Source organism: Procambarus clarkii, chromosome 48 (assembly GCF_040958095.1).
Source record: "Procambarus clarkii isolate CNS0578487 chromosome 48, FALCON_Pclarkii_2.0, whole genome shotgun sequence".
In the NCBI taxonomy this organism is placed as follows: domain Eukaryota; kingdom Metazoa; phylum Arthropoda; class Malacostraca; order Decapoda; family Cambaridae; genus Procambarus; species Procambarus clarkii.
The window spans coordinates 19,359,731-19,374,588 of NC_091197.1; positions in this window are offsets into that span (position 1 = coordinate 19,359,731).

Consider the following 14,858-nt stretch of genomic DNA (forward strand, 5'->3'; position numbering starts at 1 on the left):
ATTTACGTATATCAGAAATAAGATTGGTCCGAGTACAGAGCCCTGTGGGACTCCACTGGTGACTTCACGCCAATCTGAGGTCTCGCCCCTCACTGTAACTCTCTGCTTCCTATTGCTTAGGTACTCCCTTATCCTCTGGAGCTCCCTACCAGTTACTCTTGCCAGTTTAACCAACTAATGCACCAGCCTCTTATGGGGTACGGTGTCAAAGGCTTTTCGACAGTCCAAGAAAATGCAGTCTGTCCACCCTTCTCTTTCTTGCGTCATCTTTGTCACCTGATCGAAGAATTCCATCAAACCAGGGCGCCTTACAGCTGGGTGGACAGCGCTTCGGATCGTAGTCCTCAGGTTCCGGGTTCGATCCTCGGTGGAGACGGAGACAAATGGGCAAAATGTTTCTTTCACCCTGATGCTCCTGTTACCTAGCAGTAAACAGGTAGCAGTAAATAGGTACCTGGGCGATAGACAGCTGCTACGGGCTGCTTCATGGGGGTGTGTAACAAATAGGAGGCCTGGTCGAGGACCAGGCCGCGGGGACGCTAAAGCCCCGAAATCATCTCAAGATAACCTCAAGATAACCATTGAGCCAAGATTTACCCTCCCTGAATCCATGTTGGTGGTCTGTCACGAACTCCCTTCTCTCCAGATGTGTTACTAGGTTTTTTCTCACGATCTTCTCTATCACTTTGCGTGGTATTCAAGGTAAAACTGGCCTGTAGTTCAGTGCCTCTTGTCTGTCACCCTTTTTGTATATTGGGACCACATTAGCCGTCTTCCATATTTCTGGTAGGTCTCCCGTCTCCAGTGTCCTACTATACACTATGGAGAGTGGCAAGCAAAGTGCCTCTGCACACTCTTTCAGTATCCATGGTGAGATTCCGTCCGGCCCAACAGCCTTTCTCACGTCCAGCTCCAACAGGTGCCTCTTGACCTCACCTCTGGTAATTTCAAACAATTCCAAGGCCGCCTGGTTCACTGCCACCTCTCCTAGCTCAGGGACCTCACCTCATTCTGTTGTGAAAACCTCCTGGAATCTCTTCTTGAGTTCGTCACACACATTGTCATTCTCTGTGTACCTGTCCTCGCCCGTTCTTGGTTTCATCACCTGTTCTTTCACTGTTGGTTTCATCCTGATGTGACTGTTTAGCAGTTTTGATTCGGTCTTGGCTTTATTTACTATATCATTTTCATACTGTCTCTCTGCTTCTTTTTTCACACACTGACATACTCTTTCTTGGTTCTGTGGCATCTCTCTGCTTTCTGGTGTTCTGTTGTTTTGTCAAGTTCCTCTACGCCCTTTTGTTCAGTTCTTTGTTTTCTTGTTCTTGTGTTCGTTCTTCTTCTTATTCTCTGAGGCAGGTGAAAATACGTGCCCTATTAAACCATGGATTCTTCTTTTGCTTTTCCATTTTTCTTCTTTTGGGCCGGGATGAACCTGTTTACCGCCTCCTGACACTTTTGGGTGACATAGTCCATCATGTCTTGTACGGACTTAGCTCGTAGTTCTGTGTCCTATGGTGTTTCTCTTATGAATTTTCTCATATCATAATTTCCCTCTCGATACGCCAGCCCCTTGTTTTCTAGTTATTTTTTGGAGAAGATTACTCCTAGCTCTACCAGGTACTCAAATATCAGTGCACTGTGATCACTCATTCCCAAGGGCGCTTCCAACTTAACTTCCCTTATATCCGACTAATTTAGGGTAAATATCAGGTCAAGCAAGGCTGGTTCATCCCCTCCTCTCATTCTTGTCGGTCCCTTGATGTGTTGGCTTGAAAGGTTTCTTGTTGCCACATCCAGAAGCTTAGCTCTCCATGTGTCTGGTACTCCATGTGGGTCTCTGTTCCCCCAATCGATCTTCCTGTGGATGAAGTCTCCCATGATTAGTAGTCTGGATCCGTTCCTGCTAGCTAGAGAACCTGGTTTCTCTATTATATTGATGGTGGTCATGTTGTTTCTATCATACTCCTGTCTGGATCTTGTGTCGTTTGGTGGGGGGTTATATTTGACTACTACTATAAGTTTTTGTTCCCCAATTGCTATGGCACCTGTTATGTAGTCACTGAAATCCTCACAGCCCTGGATAACCATCTCTTCAAAACTCCAGACTTTTCTTATCAGCAGAGCTACACCACCTGTATCTCTTCCTTCCCTCTCTTTCCTTACTACATAGTAGTCCTGGGGAAACACCGCATTTATTATGGTTTTCTTTAGCTTTGTGAGTGCTATTATGTCTGGGTTTTCTTCTAGTACCCATTCTCCAAGTTCATTTGTTTTATTTGTAATCCCATCTGTGTTAGTGTACATTTCCTTGAGACTCACTTTCTTCATTTTATTCTCATTTCCTCTACATTATGGGCTTTCTGCTGATGAAGGAAGTCATTCCATAGACGTGGAAATTTGGGAGATGGTTAACAGGATCTCAAAGGATTCTGGGGTGAGGGGGGGGGGGTCAAAGGAAGGCGGGACAGGGAAGGTAAGGGGTGAGGGGGAGGGGGACAGGGAGGGAATGGGGGATAGGGGAGGGGTGGTAGACTGGGAGGGTATGGGATGAGGGGGGGCAGGGAGCGTATGGGGTCAAGGATTGGGGCAGGGAGCGTATGGGGTCAAGGATTGGGGCAGGGGCTGGGTTAGGGGTTGGGGCAGGGGCCTGAGTCAGGGGTTGGGGCAGGGGCCGGGTTAGGGGTTGGGGCAGGGGCTGGGTCAGGGAATGGATCAGAGGTTGGGGCAGGGGCCCAGTGAAGAGCAGAGGTGCCATAGGCACAATCAGAGAACACTGTATAAACATCAGAGGTCCATGGTTGTTCAACGTCCTCCCAGCAAGCATAAGAAATATTGCCGGACCCGTGGACATTTTCAAGAGGAAACTAGATTTATTCCTCCAAGGAGTACCGGACCAACCGGGCTGTGGTGGGTATATGTGGGCCTGCGGGCCGATCCAAGCAACAGCCTGGTGGACCAAACTCTCACAAGTCAAGCCTGGCCCCGGGCCGGGCTTGGGGAGTAGAAAAACTTCCAGAACCTCATCAACCAGGTATCAACCAGGGGCTGGGTCAGGGGTTGGGGCATGGGCAGGAGCAGGGGCTGGGTCAAGAGTTGGGGCAGGGGATGGGTAAAGGGTTGGGACTCGGGTAGGGGATGGGACGTGGTGTTGGGACAGGGGCTTGATCAGGGGGTTGGGCAAGGATTGGAGCACGGTCTAGAACAGGGGTTGGGGCTGGGGTAGGAGCTGGATCAGGGGATTGGTCAAAAGCTTGGTCAGTGGCTAAGCCAGAAGTTGGGGCTGGATCAGGGGATGGGGCTGGGACAGGGGCACGGGCTGGGGTAGGGGCTGGGGTCAGAGGCTTGGGTCAGGGGTTGGGGCAGGAACTGGGGTAGGGGCTGGGTCAGTGGCTTGGGTCAGGGGGTTGGGGTTGGGGCAGGGACTAGGGTAGGGGCTAGGGTCAGAGGCTTGGGTCAGGGGTTGGGTCAGAGGCTTGGGTCAGGGGTTGGGGCAGGGACTGGGGTAGGGGCTAGGGTCAGAGGCTTGGGTCAGGGGTTGGGGCAGGGACTGGAGTAGGGGCTAGGGTCAGAGGCTTGGGTCAGGGGTTGGGGCAGGGACTGGGGTAGGGGCTGGGTCAGAGGCTTGGGTCAGGGGTTGGGGCAGGGGCTAGGGTCAGAGGCTGGGTTAGGGACTGGGGCCGGGTCAGGGGGCTGGGTGATCAGGGGCAGGCACAGGGGCTGAGGCGGGTGAAAACACGACAAGTCTATTAGAGAGTATAATTACAAGTGCAAGTAGGAATGTGAGACATTATTACCTCTCTCCAGCCCTCTCTCCAGCCCTCTCTCCAGCCCTCTCTCCAGCCCTCTCTCCAGCCCTCTCTCCAGCCCTCTCTCCAGCCCTCTCTCCAGCCCTCTCTCCAACCCTCTCTCCAGCCCTCTCTCCAGCCCTCTCTCCAGCCCTCTCTCCAGCCCTCTCTGCAGCCCTCTCTGCAGCCCTCTCTCCAGCCCTCTCTCCAGCCCTCTCTCCAGCCCTCTCTCCAGCCCTCTCTCCAGCCCTCTCTCCAGCCCTCTCTCCAGCCCTCTCTCCAGCCCTCTCTCCAGCCCTCTCTCCAGCCCTCTCTCCAGCCCTCTCTGCAGCCCTCTCTGCAGCCCTCTCTCCAGCCCTCTCTCCAGCCCTCTCTCCAGCCCTCTCTCCAGCCCTCTCTCCAGCCCTCTCTCCAGCCCTCTCTCCAGCCCTCTCTCCAGCCCTCTCTGCAGCCCTCTCTCCAGCCCTCTCTGCAGCCCTCTCTGCAGCCCTCTCTCCAGCCCTCTCTCCAGCCCTCTCTCCAGCCCTCTCTCCAGCCCTCTCTCCAGCCCTCTCTCCAGCCCTCTCTCCAGCCCTCTCTCCAGCCCTCTCTCCAGCCCTCTCTCCAGCCCTCTCTCCAGCCCTCTCTCCAGCCCTCTCTCCAGCCCTCTCTGCAGCCCTCTCTCCAACCCTCTCTCCAACCCTCTCTCCAGCCATCTCTCCAGCCCTCTCTCCAGCCATCTCTCCAGCCCTCTCTTCAGCCCTCTCTACAGCCCTCTCTCCAGCCCTCTCTCCAGCCCTCTCTGCAGCCCTCTCTGCAGCCCTCTCTCCAGCCCTCTCTCCAGCCCTCTCTCCAGCCCTCTCTGCAGCCCTCTCTCCAGCCCTCTCTCCAGCCTTCTCTCCAGCCCTCTCTGCAGCCCTCTCTCCAGCCCTCTCTCCAGCCCTCTCTCCAGCCCTCTCTCCAGCCCTCTCTCCAGCCCTCTCTGCAGCCCTCTCTGCAGCCCTCTCTCCAGCCCTCTCTCCAGCCCTCTCTGCAGCCCTCTCTGCAGCCCTCTCTCCAGCCCTCTCTCCAGCCCTCTCTCCAGCCCTCTCTGCAGCCCTCTCTCCAACCCTCTCTCCAGCCATCTCTCCAGCCCTCTCTCCAACCCTCTCTCCAGCCATCTCTCCAGCCCTCTCTGCAGCCCTCTCTCCAACCCTCTCTCCAGCCATCTCTCCAGCCCTCTCTCCAACCCTCTCTCCAGCCATCTCTCCAGCCCTCTCTCCAGCCCTCTCTCCAACCCTCTCTCCAGCCATCTCTCCAGCCCTCTCTGCAGCCCTCTCTCCAACCCTCTCTCCAGCCATCTCTCCAGCCCTCTCTCCAACCCTCTCTCCAGCCATCTCTCCAGCCCTCTCTCCAACCCTTTCTCCAGCCCTCTCTGCAGCCCTCTCTCTAACCCTCTCTCCAGCCATCTCTCCAGCCCTCTCTCCAGCCCTCTCTCCAGCCCTCTCTCCAGCCCTCTCTCCAGCCCTCTCTCCAGCCCTCTCTGCAGCCCTCTCTCCAGCCCTCTCTGCAGCCCTCTCTGCAGCCCTCTCTGCAGCCCTCTCTCCAGCCCTCTCTCCAGCCCTCTCTCCAGCCCTCTCTACAGCCCTCTCTCCAGCCCTCTCTGCAGCCCTCTCTGCAGCCCTCTCTCCAGCCCTCTCTCCAGCCCTCTCTGCAGCCCTCTCTGCAGCCCTCTCTCCAGCCCTCTCTGCAGCCCTCTCTGCAGCCCTCTCTCCAGCCCTCTCTTCAGCCCTCTCTCCAGCCCTCTCTCCAGCCCTCTCTCCAGCCCTCTCTCCAGCCCTCTCTCCAGCCCTCTCTCCAGCCCTCTCTCCAGCCCTCTCTCCAGCCCTCTCTCCAGCCCTCTCTGCAGCCCTCTCTCCAACCCTCTCTCCAGCCATCTCTCCAGCCCTCTCTCCAACCCTCTCTCCAGCCATCTCTCCAGCCCTCTCTTCAGCCCTCTCTACAGCCCTCTCTCCAGCCCTCTCTGCAGCCCTCTCTCCAGCCCTCTCTGCAGCCCTCTCTGCAGCCCTCTCTCCAGCCCTCTCTCCAGCCCTCTCTCCAGCCCTCTCTCCAGCCCTCTCTCCAGCCCTCTCTGCAGCCCTCTCTGCAGCCCTCTCTCCAGCCCTCTCTCCAGCCCTCTCTGCAGCCCTCTCTGCAGCCCTCTCTCCAGCCCTCTCTCCAGCCCTCTCTGCAGCCCTCTCTCCAGCCCTCTCTGCAGCCCTCTCTCCAGCCCTCTCTCCAGCCCTCTCTTCAGCCCTCTCTCCAGCCCTCTCTCCAGCCCTCTCTTCAGCCCTCTCTCCAGCCCTCTCTCCAGCCCTCTCTTCAGCCCTCTCTCCAGCCCTCTCTGCAGCCCTCTCTGCAGCCCTCTCTGCAGCCCTCTCTGCAGCCCTCTCTCCAGCCCTCTCTCCAGCCCTCTCTCCAGCCCTCTCTACAGCCCTCTCTCCAGCCCTCTCTCCAGCCCTCTCTACAGCCCTCTCTCCAGCCCTCTCTCCAGCCCTCTCTACAGCCCTCTCTCCAGCCCTCTCTCCAGCCCTCTCTGCAGCCCTCTCTCCAGCCCTCTCTACAGCCCTCTCTCCAGCCCTCTCTGCAGCCCTCTCTGCAGCCCTCTCTGCAGCCCTCTCTGCAGCCCTCTCTGCAGCCCTCTCTGCAGCCCTCTCTCCAGCCCCCTCTCCAGCCCTCTCTCCAGCCCTCTCTACAGCCCTCTCTCCAGCCCTCTCTCCAGCCCTCTCTACAGCCCTCTTTCCAGCCCTCTCTCCAGCCCTCTCTGCAGCCCTCTCTGCAGCCCTCTCTCCAGCCCTCTCTCCAGCCCTCTCTCCAGCCCTCTCTCCAGCCCTCTCTCCAGCCCTCTCTGCAGCCCTCTCTGCAGCCCTCTCTGCAGCCCTCTCTGCAGCCCTCTCTGCAGCCCTCTCTGCAGCCCTCTCTCCAGCCCCCTCTCCAGCCCCCTCTCCAGCCCTCTCTACAGCCCTCTCTCCAGCCCTCTCTACAGCCCTCTCTCCAGCCCTCTCTCCAGCCCTCTCTCCAGCCCTCTCTCCAGCCCTCTCTGCAGCCCTCTCTGCAGCCCTCTCTGCAGCCCTCTCTCCAGCCCCCTCTCCAGCCCCCTCTCCAGCCCTCTCTCCAGCCCTCTCTACAGCCCTCTCTCCAGCCCTCTCTGCAGCCCTCTCTCCAGCCCTCTCTCCAGCCCTCTCTACAGCCCTCTCTGCAGCCCTCTCTGCAGCCCTCTCTACAGCCCTCTCTACAGCCCTCTCTCCAGCCCTCTCTCCAGCCCTCTCTCCAGCCCTCTCTGCAGCCCTCTCTGCAGCCCTCTCTGCAGCCCTCTCTGCAGCCCTCTCTGCAGCCCTCTCTGCAGCCCTCTCTGCAGCCCCCTCTCCAGCCCTCTCTCCAGCCCTCTCTCCAGCCCTCTCTCCAGCCCTCTCTACAGCCCTCTCTCCAGCCCTCTCTCCAGCCCTCTCTCCAGCCCTCTCTGCAGCCCTCTCTGCAGCCCTCTCTGCAGCCCTCTCTGCAGCCCTCTCTCCAGCCCTCTCTGCAGCCCTCTCTGCAGCCCTCTCTGCAGCCCTCTCTGCAGCCCTCTCTGCAGCCCTCTCTCCAGCCCCCTCTCCAGCCCCCTCTACAGCCCTCTCTCCAGCCCTCTCTCCAGCCCTCTCTACAGCCCTCTCTCCAGCCCTCTCTTCAGCCCTCTCTCCAGCCCTCTCTGCAGCCCTCTCTACAGCCCTCTATCCAGCCCTCTCTACAGCCCTCTCTCCAGCCCTCTCTCCAGCCCTCTCTCCAGCCCTCTCTGCAGCCCTCTCTCCAGCCCTATCTGCAGCCCTCTCTCCAGCCCTCTCTGCAGCCCTCTCTCCAGCCCTCTCTGCAGCCCTCTCTGCAGCCCTCTCTGCAGCCCTCTCTGCAGCCCTCTCTGCAGCCCTCTCTCCAGCCCTCTCTGCAGCCCTCTCTGCAGCCCCCTCTCCAGCCCTCTCTCCAGCCCCCTCTCCAGCCCTCTCTCCAGCCCTCTCTACAGCCCTCTCTCCAGCCCTCTCTCCAGCCCTCTCTCCAGCCCTCTCTCCAGCCCTCTCTCCAGCCCTCTCTCCAGCCCTCTCTCCAGCCCTCTCTCCAGCCCTCTCTCCAGCCCTCTCTTCAGCCCTCTCTCCAGCCCTCTCTGCAGCCCTCTCTGCAGCCCTCTCTGCAGCCCTCTCTGCAGCCCTCTCTCCAGCCCTCTCTGCAGCCCTCTCTGCAGCCCTCTCTGCAGCCCTCTCTCCAGCCCTCTCTGCAACCCTCTCTGCAGCCCTCTCTGCAGCCCTCTCTGCAGCCCTCTCTCCAGCCCTCTCTGCAGCCCTCTCTGCAGCCCTCTCTCCAGCCCTCTCTCCAGCCCTCTCTCGATCATCCAGCCTTCTCTCCAGCCCTCTCTGCAGCCCTCTCTGCAGCCCTCTCTGCAGCCCTCTCTGCAGCCCTCTCTGCAGCCCTCTCTGCAGCCCTCTCGACAGCTCTCTCTGCAGCCCTCTCTGCAGCCCTCTCTGCAGCCCTCTCTCCAGCCCTCTCTCCAGCCCTCTCTGCAGCCCTCTCTCCAACCCTCTCTGCAGCCCTCTCTACAGCCCTCTCTGCAGCCCTCTCTGCAGCCCTCTCTGCAGCCTTCTCTACAGCCCTCTCTCCATCCCTCTCTCCATCCCTCTCTGCAGCCCTCTCTGCAGCCCTCTCTGCAGCCCTCTCTGCAGCCCTCTCTGCAGCCCTCTCTGCAGCCCTCTCTACAGCCCTCTCTGCAGCCCTCTCTGCAGCCCTCTCTGCAGCCCTCTCTGCAGCCCTCTCTGCAGCCCTCTCTGCAGCCCTGGCCCAGGGAGTGAGAGAGGCGACAAAGGGGTGACCTGGGCGACACACAGCCACCAGACGACTTTCCTGATGGTCACACTTCACAACTCTTAAACTCCTTCAAGTTATTTCTCAAGACTTAACTTATAGTTCTCAAGACAGTGATAGTCAGGCACAGTTAGTGTGAATGGGACGCAGTTAGTGTGAATGGGACGCAGTTAGTGTGAGTGGGACGCAGTTAGAGTGAGTGGGACGCAGTTAGTGTGAGTGGGACGCAGTTAGTGTGAGTGGGACGCAGTTAGTGTGAGTGGGACGCAGTTATTGTGAGTGGGACGCAGTTATTGTGAGTGGGACGCAGTTAGTGTGAGTGGGACGCAGTTAGTGTGAGTGGGACGCAGTTAGTGTGAGTGGGACGCAGTTAGTGTGAGTGGGACGCAGTTAGTGTGCGTGGGACGCAGTTAGTGTGAGTGGGACGCAGTTAGTGTGAGTGGGACGCAGTTAGTGTGCGTGGGACGCAGTTAGTGTGCGTGGGACGCAGTTAGTGTGAGTGGGACGCAGTTAGTGTGAGTGGGACGCAGTTAGTGTGCGTGGGACGCAGTGTGAGTGGGACGCAGTTAGTGTGCGTGGGACGCAGTTAGTGTGAGTGGGACGCAGTTAGTGTGAGTGGGACGCAGTTAGTGTGCGTGGGACGCAGTTAGTGTGAGTGGGACGCAGTTAGTGTGAGTGGGACGCAGTTAGTGTGAGTGGGACGCAGTTAGTGTGAGTGGGACGCAGTTAGTGTGAGTGGGACGCAGTTAGTGTGAGTGGGACGCAGTTAGTGTGAGTGGGACGCAGTTAGTGTGCGTGGGACGCAGTTAGTGTGAGTGGGACGCAGTTAGTGTGAGTGGGACGCAGTTAGTGTGAGTGGGACGCAGTTAGTGTGAGTGGGACGCAGTGTGAGTGGGACGCAGTGTGAGTGGGACGCAGTGTGAGTGGGACGCAGTGTGAGTGGGACGCAGTGTGAGTGGGACGCAGTGTGAGTGGGACGCAGTGTGAGTGGAACACAGTGTGAGTGGGACACAGTGTGAGTGGAACACAGTGTGAGTGGGACACAGTGTGAGTGGAACGCAGTGTGAGTGGGACGCAGTGTGGGTGGGACGCAGTGTGAGTGGGACGCAGTGTGAGTGGGACGCAGTGTGAGTGGGACACAGTGTGAGTGGGACACAGTGTGAGTGGGACGCAGTGTGAGTGGGACACAGTGTGAGTGGGACGTAGTGTGAGTGGGACGCAGTGTGAGTGGGACGCAGTGTGAGTGGGACGCAGTGTGAGTGGGACGCAGTGTGAGTGGGACGCAGTGTGAGTGGGACGCAGTGTGAGTGGGACGCAGTGTGAGTGGGACGCAGTGTGAGTGGGACGCAGTGTGAGTGGGACGTAGTGTGAGTGGGACGCAGTGTGAGTGGGACACAGTGTGAGTGGGACGTAGTGTGAGTGGGACACAGTGTGAGTGGGACACAGTGTGAGTGGGACGCAGTGTGAGTGGGACGCAGTGTGAGTGGGACACAGTGTGAGTGGGACGTAGTGTGAGTGGGACACAGTGTGAGTGGGACACAGTGTGAGTGGGACACAGTGTGAGTGGGACGCAGTGTGAGTGGGACACAGTGTGAGTGGGACGTAGTGTCTACAGACCGTGAAAGGGGATACAGGTGGGTGTAACCAGGACCATGAAAAAGGTTCAGGTGTGTGCATAAGACCTTAAAAGGTGTACAGGTTCTGTATATAGGTCCGAAAAGGTACACGTGTGTTCATATAGGATCTGAAAAAAGATTCATTGATGAGGTGGGCAGATTGGGGGGGGGGGGGAATAGGTAATGGGAGGTGAGAGCTGGGGCAGGAGGGGGCATGAGAAGGAGCTCGTGGGTACGGGCACCTGGCGGGAAGGTCACTATTGGCTCCCTAGGAACGTGAAAACACGAAAACGAGCGAAAACACTTGTTCTTATTTGTGTTTGGTTCCAAATCTTATTATTAGCATCTGGTTTTAAACCCTATTACAAGGGTCTTGTTTTAAACCCTATTACAAGGGTCTTGTTTTAAACCCTATTACAAGGGTCTTGTTTTAAACCCTGTTACAAGGGTCTTGTTTTAAACCCTATTACAAGGGTCTTGTTGTAAACCCTATTACAAGGGTCTTGTTTTAAACTCTGTTATTAGCGTCTTGTTTTTCATTATTTCCAATATTCGTGTTGAATGACCTGCCACCACTTAACCCATCACTCTATCACGTCTGCCTCACTATCCAGTAATGTCCAGAGGTTTGATTGGCTCCGAGATCTCCTCCGCCAATAGTCGCTGGTTCCTTACCTCCTTTTGTATGGTCAGTGGCTCCCCCTGGCCAGCTCTGCCGCCCAGGACGGTGAATCGTTTCACTATCTCTTACAATCAACTGTTTGATGTAGTGCTTTACAGAATTTGGCAACATTTCCACTTCTGTAACCAGTCGCGAGGCCGGAAAGAGTCCAGGGCATTATGATTGGTGGAGAGTTGGTGGGGTGGCTCCCGGCGAGCCAATTAGAGAAGACACGGGGTCCTGAGTAGTGAACCAGCCTCTGGGTGAATGACTTATATGGCACCTTCATTGTGTACAGTGTTGAGGGTAGGACTGTCTTCACTCCTAGTATATCTGTCTTCATTCTTGTCTTGATTCATGGATATACTTGTCTTGATTCATGGGTATACTTGTCTTGATTCATGGGTATACTTGTCTTGATTCATGGGTATACTTGTCTTGATTCATGGGTATACTTGTCTTGATTCATGGGTAAACGTCTTGATTCATGGGTATACTTGTCTTGATTCATGGGTATACTTGTCTTGATTCATGGGTATACTTGTCTTGATTCATGGGTATACTTGTCTTGAGTCATGGGTATACTTGTCTTGATTCATGGGTATACTTGTCTAGATTCATGGGTATACTTGTCTTGATTCATGGGTATACTTGTCTTGATTCATGGGTAAACGTCTTGTTTCATGGGTATACTTGTCTTGATTCATGGGTATACTTGTCTTGATTCATAGGTATAAGTCTTGATTCATGCGTATACTTGTCTTGATTCATGGGTATACTTGTCTTGATTCATGGGTATACTTGCCTTGATTTATGGGTATACTTGTCTTGATTCATGGGTATACTTGTCTTGATTCATGGTTAACGTCTTGATTCATGGGTATACTTGTCTTGATTCATGGGTATACTTGTCTTGATTCATGGGTATACTTGTCTTAATTCATGGGTAAAAGTCTTGATTCATGGGTATACTTGTCTTGACTAATGGGAATATTTGTCTAGATTCATGGGTATACTTGTCTTGATTCATGGGTATACTTGCCTTGATTCATGGGTATACTTGTCTTGATTCATGGGTATACTTGTCTTGACTTATGGGAATATTTGTCTTGATTCATGGGTATACTTGTCTTGATTCATGGGTATACTTGTCTTGACATATGGGAATATTTGTCTTGATTCATGGGTATACTTGTCTTGATTCATGGGTATACTTGTCTTGATTCATGGGTATACTTGTCTTGATTCATGGGTATACTTGTCTTGATTCATGGGTATACTTGTCTTGATTCATGGGTATACTTGTCTTGATTCATGGGTATACTTGTCTTGATTCATGGGTATACTTCTCTTGATTCATGGGTATACTTGTCTTGACTTATAGGTAAACTTGTCTTGACTTTTGGACACAGCTGCGCTTACTCCACAAGAGCAGGTTGTCGTGGCATAAGCTTACTCCACAAGAGCAGGTTGTCGTGGCATAAGCTTACTCCACAAGAGCAGGTTTTCGTGGCATAAGCTTACTCCACAAGAGCAGGTTTTCGTGGCATAAGCTTACTCCACAAGAGCAGGTTTTCGTGGCATAAGCTTACTCCACAAGAGCAGGTTTTCGTGGCATAAGCTTACTCCACAAGAGCAGGTTTTCGTGGCATAAGCTTACTCCACAAGAGCAGGTTGTCGTGGCATAAGCTTACTCCACAAGAGCAGGTTGTCGTGCCATAAGCTTACTCCACAAGAGCAGGTTTTCGTGGCATAAGCTTACTCCACAAGAGCAGGTTTTCGTGGCATAAGCTTACTCCACAAGAGCAAGTTTTCGTGGCATAAGCTTACTCCACAAGAGCAGGTTTTCGTGCCATAAGCTTACTCCACAAGAGCAGGTTTTCGTGGCATAAGCTTACTCCACAAGAGCAGGTTTTCGTGGCATAAGCTTACTCCACAAGAGCAGGTTGTCGTGGCATAAGCTTACTCCACAAGAGCAGGTTGTCGTGCCATAAGCTTACTCCACAAGAGCAGGTTTTCGTGGCATAAGCTTACTCCACAAGAGCAGGTTTTCGTGGCATAAGCTTACTCCACAAGAGCAAGTTTTCGTGGCATAAGCTTACTCCACAAGAGCAGGTTTTCGTGCCATAAGCTTACTCCACAAGAGCAGGTTTTCGTGGCATAAGCTTACTCCACAAGAGCAGGTTTTCGTGCCATAAGCTTACTCCACAAGAGCAGGTTTTCGTGGCATAAGCTTACTCCACAAGAGCAGGTTTTCGTGGCATAAGCTTACTCCACAAGAGCAAGTTTTCGTGGCATAAGCTTACTCCACAAGAGCAGGTTTTCGTGCCATAAGCTTACACCACAAGAGGAGTTTTAATATAAAACTTTTATTGGTAAACATTGTCTCGCTGTCTTGAATATTTCTTAAATCATTAGACAAGCAATGTTGGCATGGTGCCTCTCGTGGCATGGTGCCTCTCGTGTCATATTGCCTCTCGTGGAACGGTGCCTCTCGTGGCATGGTGCCTATCGTGGCACGGGGCCTCTCGTGGCACGGGGTCTCTCGTGGCATGGTGCCTCTCGTGTCATATTGCCTCTCGTGGAACGGTGCCTCTCGTGGCATGGTGCCTATCGTGGCACGGGGCCTCTCGTGGCACGGGGTCTCTCGTGGCATGGTGCCTCTCGTGGCACGGTGCCTCTCGTGTCACGGTGCCTCTCGTGTCATGGTGCCTCTCGTGGCACGGTGCCTCTCGTGGCACGGTGCCTCTCGTGTCATGGTGCCTCGTGGCACGGTGCCTCTCGTGGCACGGTGCCTCTCGCGGCACGGGGCCTCTCGTGGCATGGTGCTTCTCGTGTCATGGTGCCTCTCGTGGCACGGGGCCTCTCGTGTCATGGTGCCTCTCGTGGCACGGTGCCTCTCGTGGCACGGTGCCTCTCGTGGCACGGTGCCTCTCGTAGCGCGGTGCCTCTCGTGGCACGGTGCCTCTCGTGGCATGGTGCCTCTCGTGGCACGGTGCCTCTCGTGGCATGGTGCCTCTCGTGGCATGGTGCCTCTCGTGGCACGGTGCCTCTCGTGGCACGGTGCCTCTCGTGGCATGGTGCCTCTCGTGGCATGGTGCCTCTCGTGGCATGGTGCCTCTCGTGGCATGGTGCCTCGTGGCACGGTGCCTCTCGTGGCACGGTGCCTCTCGTGCCATGGTGCCTCTCTTGTCATGGTGCCTCTCGTGGCATGGTGCCTCTCGTGGCATGGTGCCTCTCGTGGTACGGTGCCTCTCGTGTTATGGTGCCTATCGTGGCATGGTGCCTCTCGTGGTACGGTGCCTCTCGTGGCATGGTGCCTCTCGTGTCATGGTGCCTCGTGGCACGGTGCCTCTCGTGGCACGGTGCCTCTCGTGGCACGGGGCCTCTCGTGGCATGGTGCCTCTCGTGTCATGGTGCCTCTCGTGGCACGGTGCCTCTCGTGTCATGGTGCCTCTCGTGGCACGGTGCCTCTCGTGTCATGGTGCCTCTCGTGGCACGGTGGCTCTCGTGGCACGGTGCCTCTCGTGGCACGGTGCCTCTCGTGGCACGGTGCCTCTCGTGGCACGGTGCCTCTCGTGGCACGGTGCCTCTCGTGGCACGGTGCCTCTCGTGGCACGGTGCCTCTCGTGGCACGGTGCCTCTCGTGGCACGGTGCCTCTCGTGGCACGGTGCCTCTCGTGGCACGGTGCCTCTCGTGGCACGGTGCCTCTCGTGGCACGGTGCCTCTCGTGGCACGGTGCCTCTCGTGGCACGGTGCCTCTCGTGGCACGGTGCCTCTCGTGGCACGGTGCCTCTCGTGGCACGGTGCATCTCGTGGCACGGTGCATCTCGTGGCACGGTGCATCTCGTAGCACGGTGCCTCGTGGCACGGTGCCTCTCGTGGCACGGTGCCTCTCGTGGCACGGTGCCTCTCGTGGCACGGTGCCTCTCGTGGCACGGTGCCTCTCGTGGCACGGTGCCTCTCGTGGC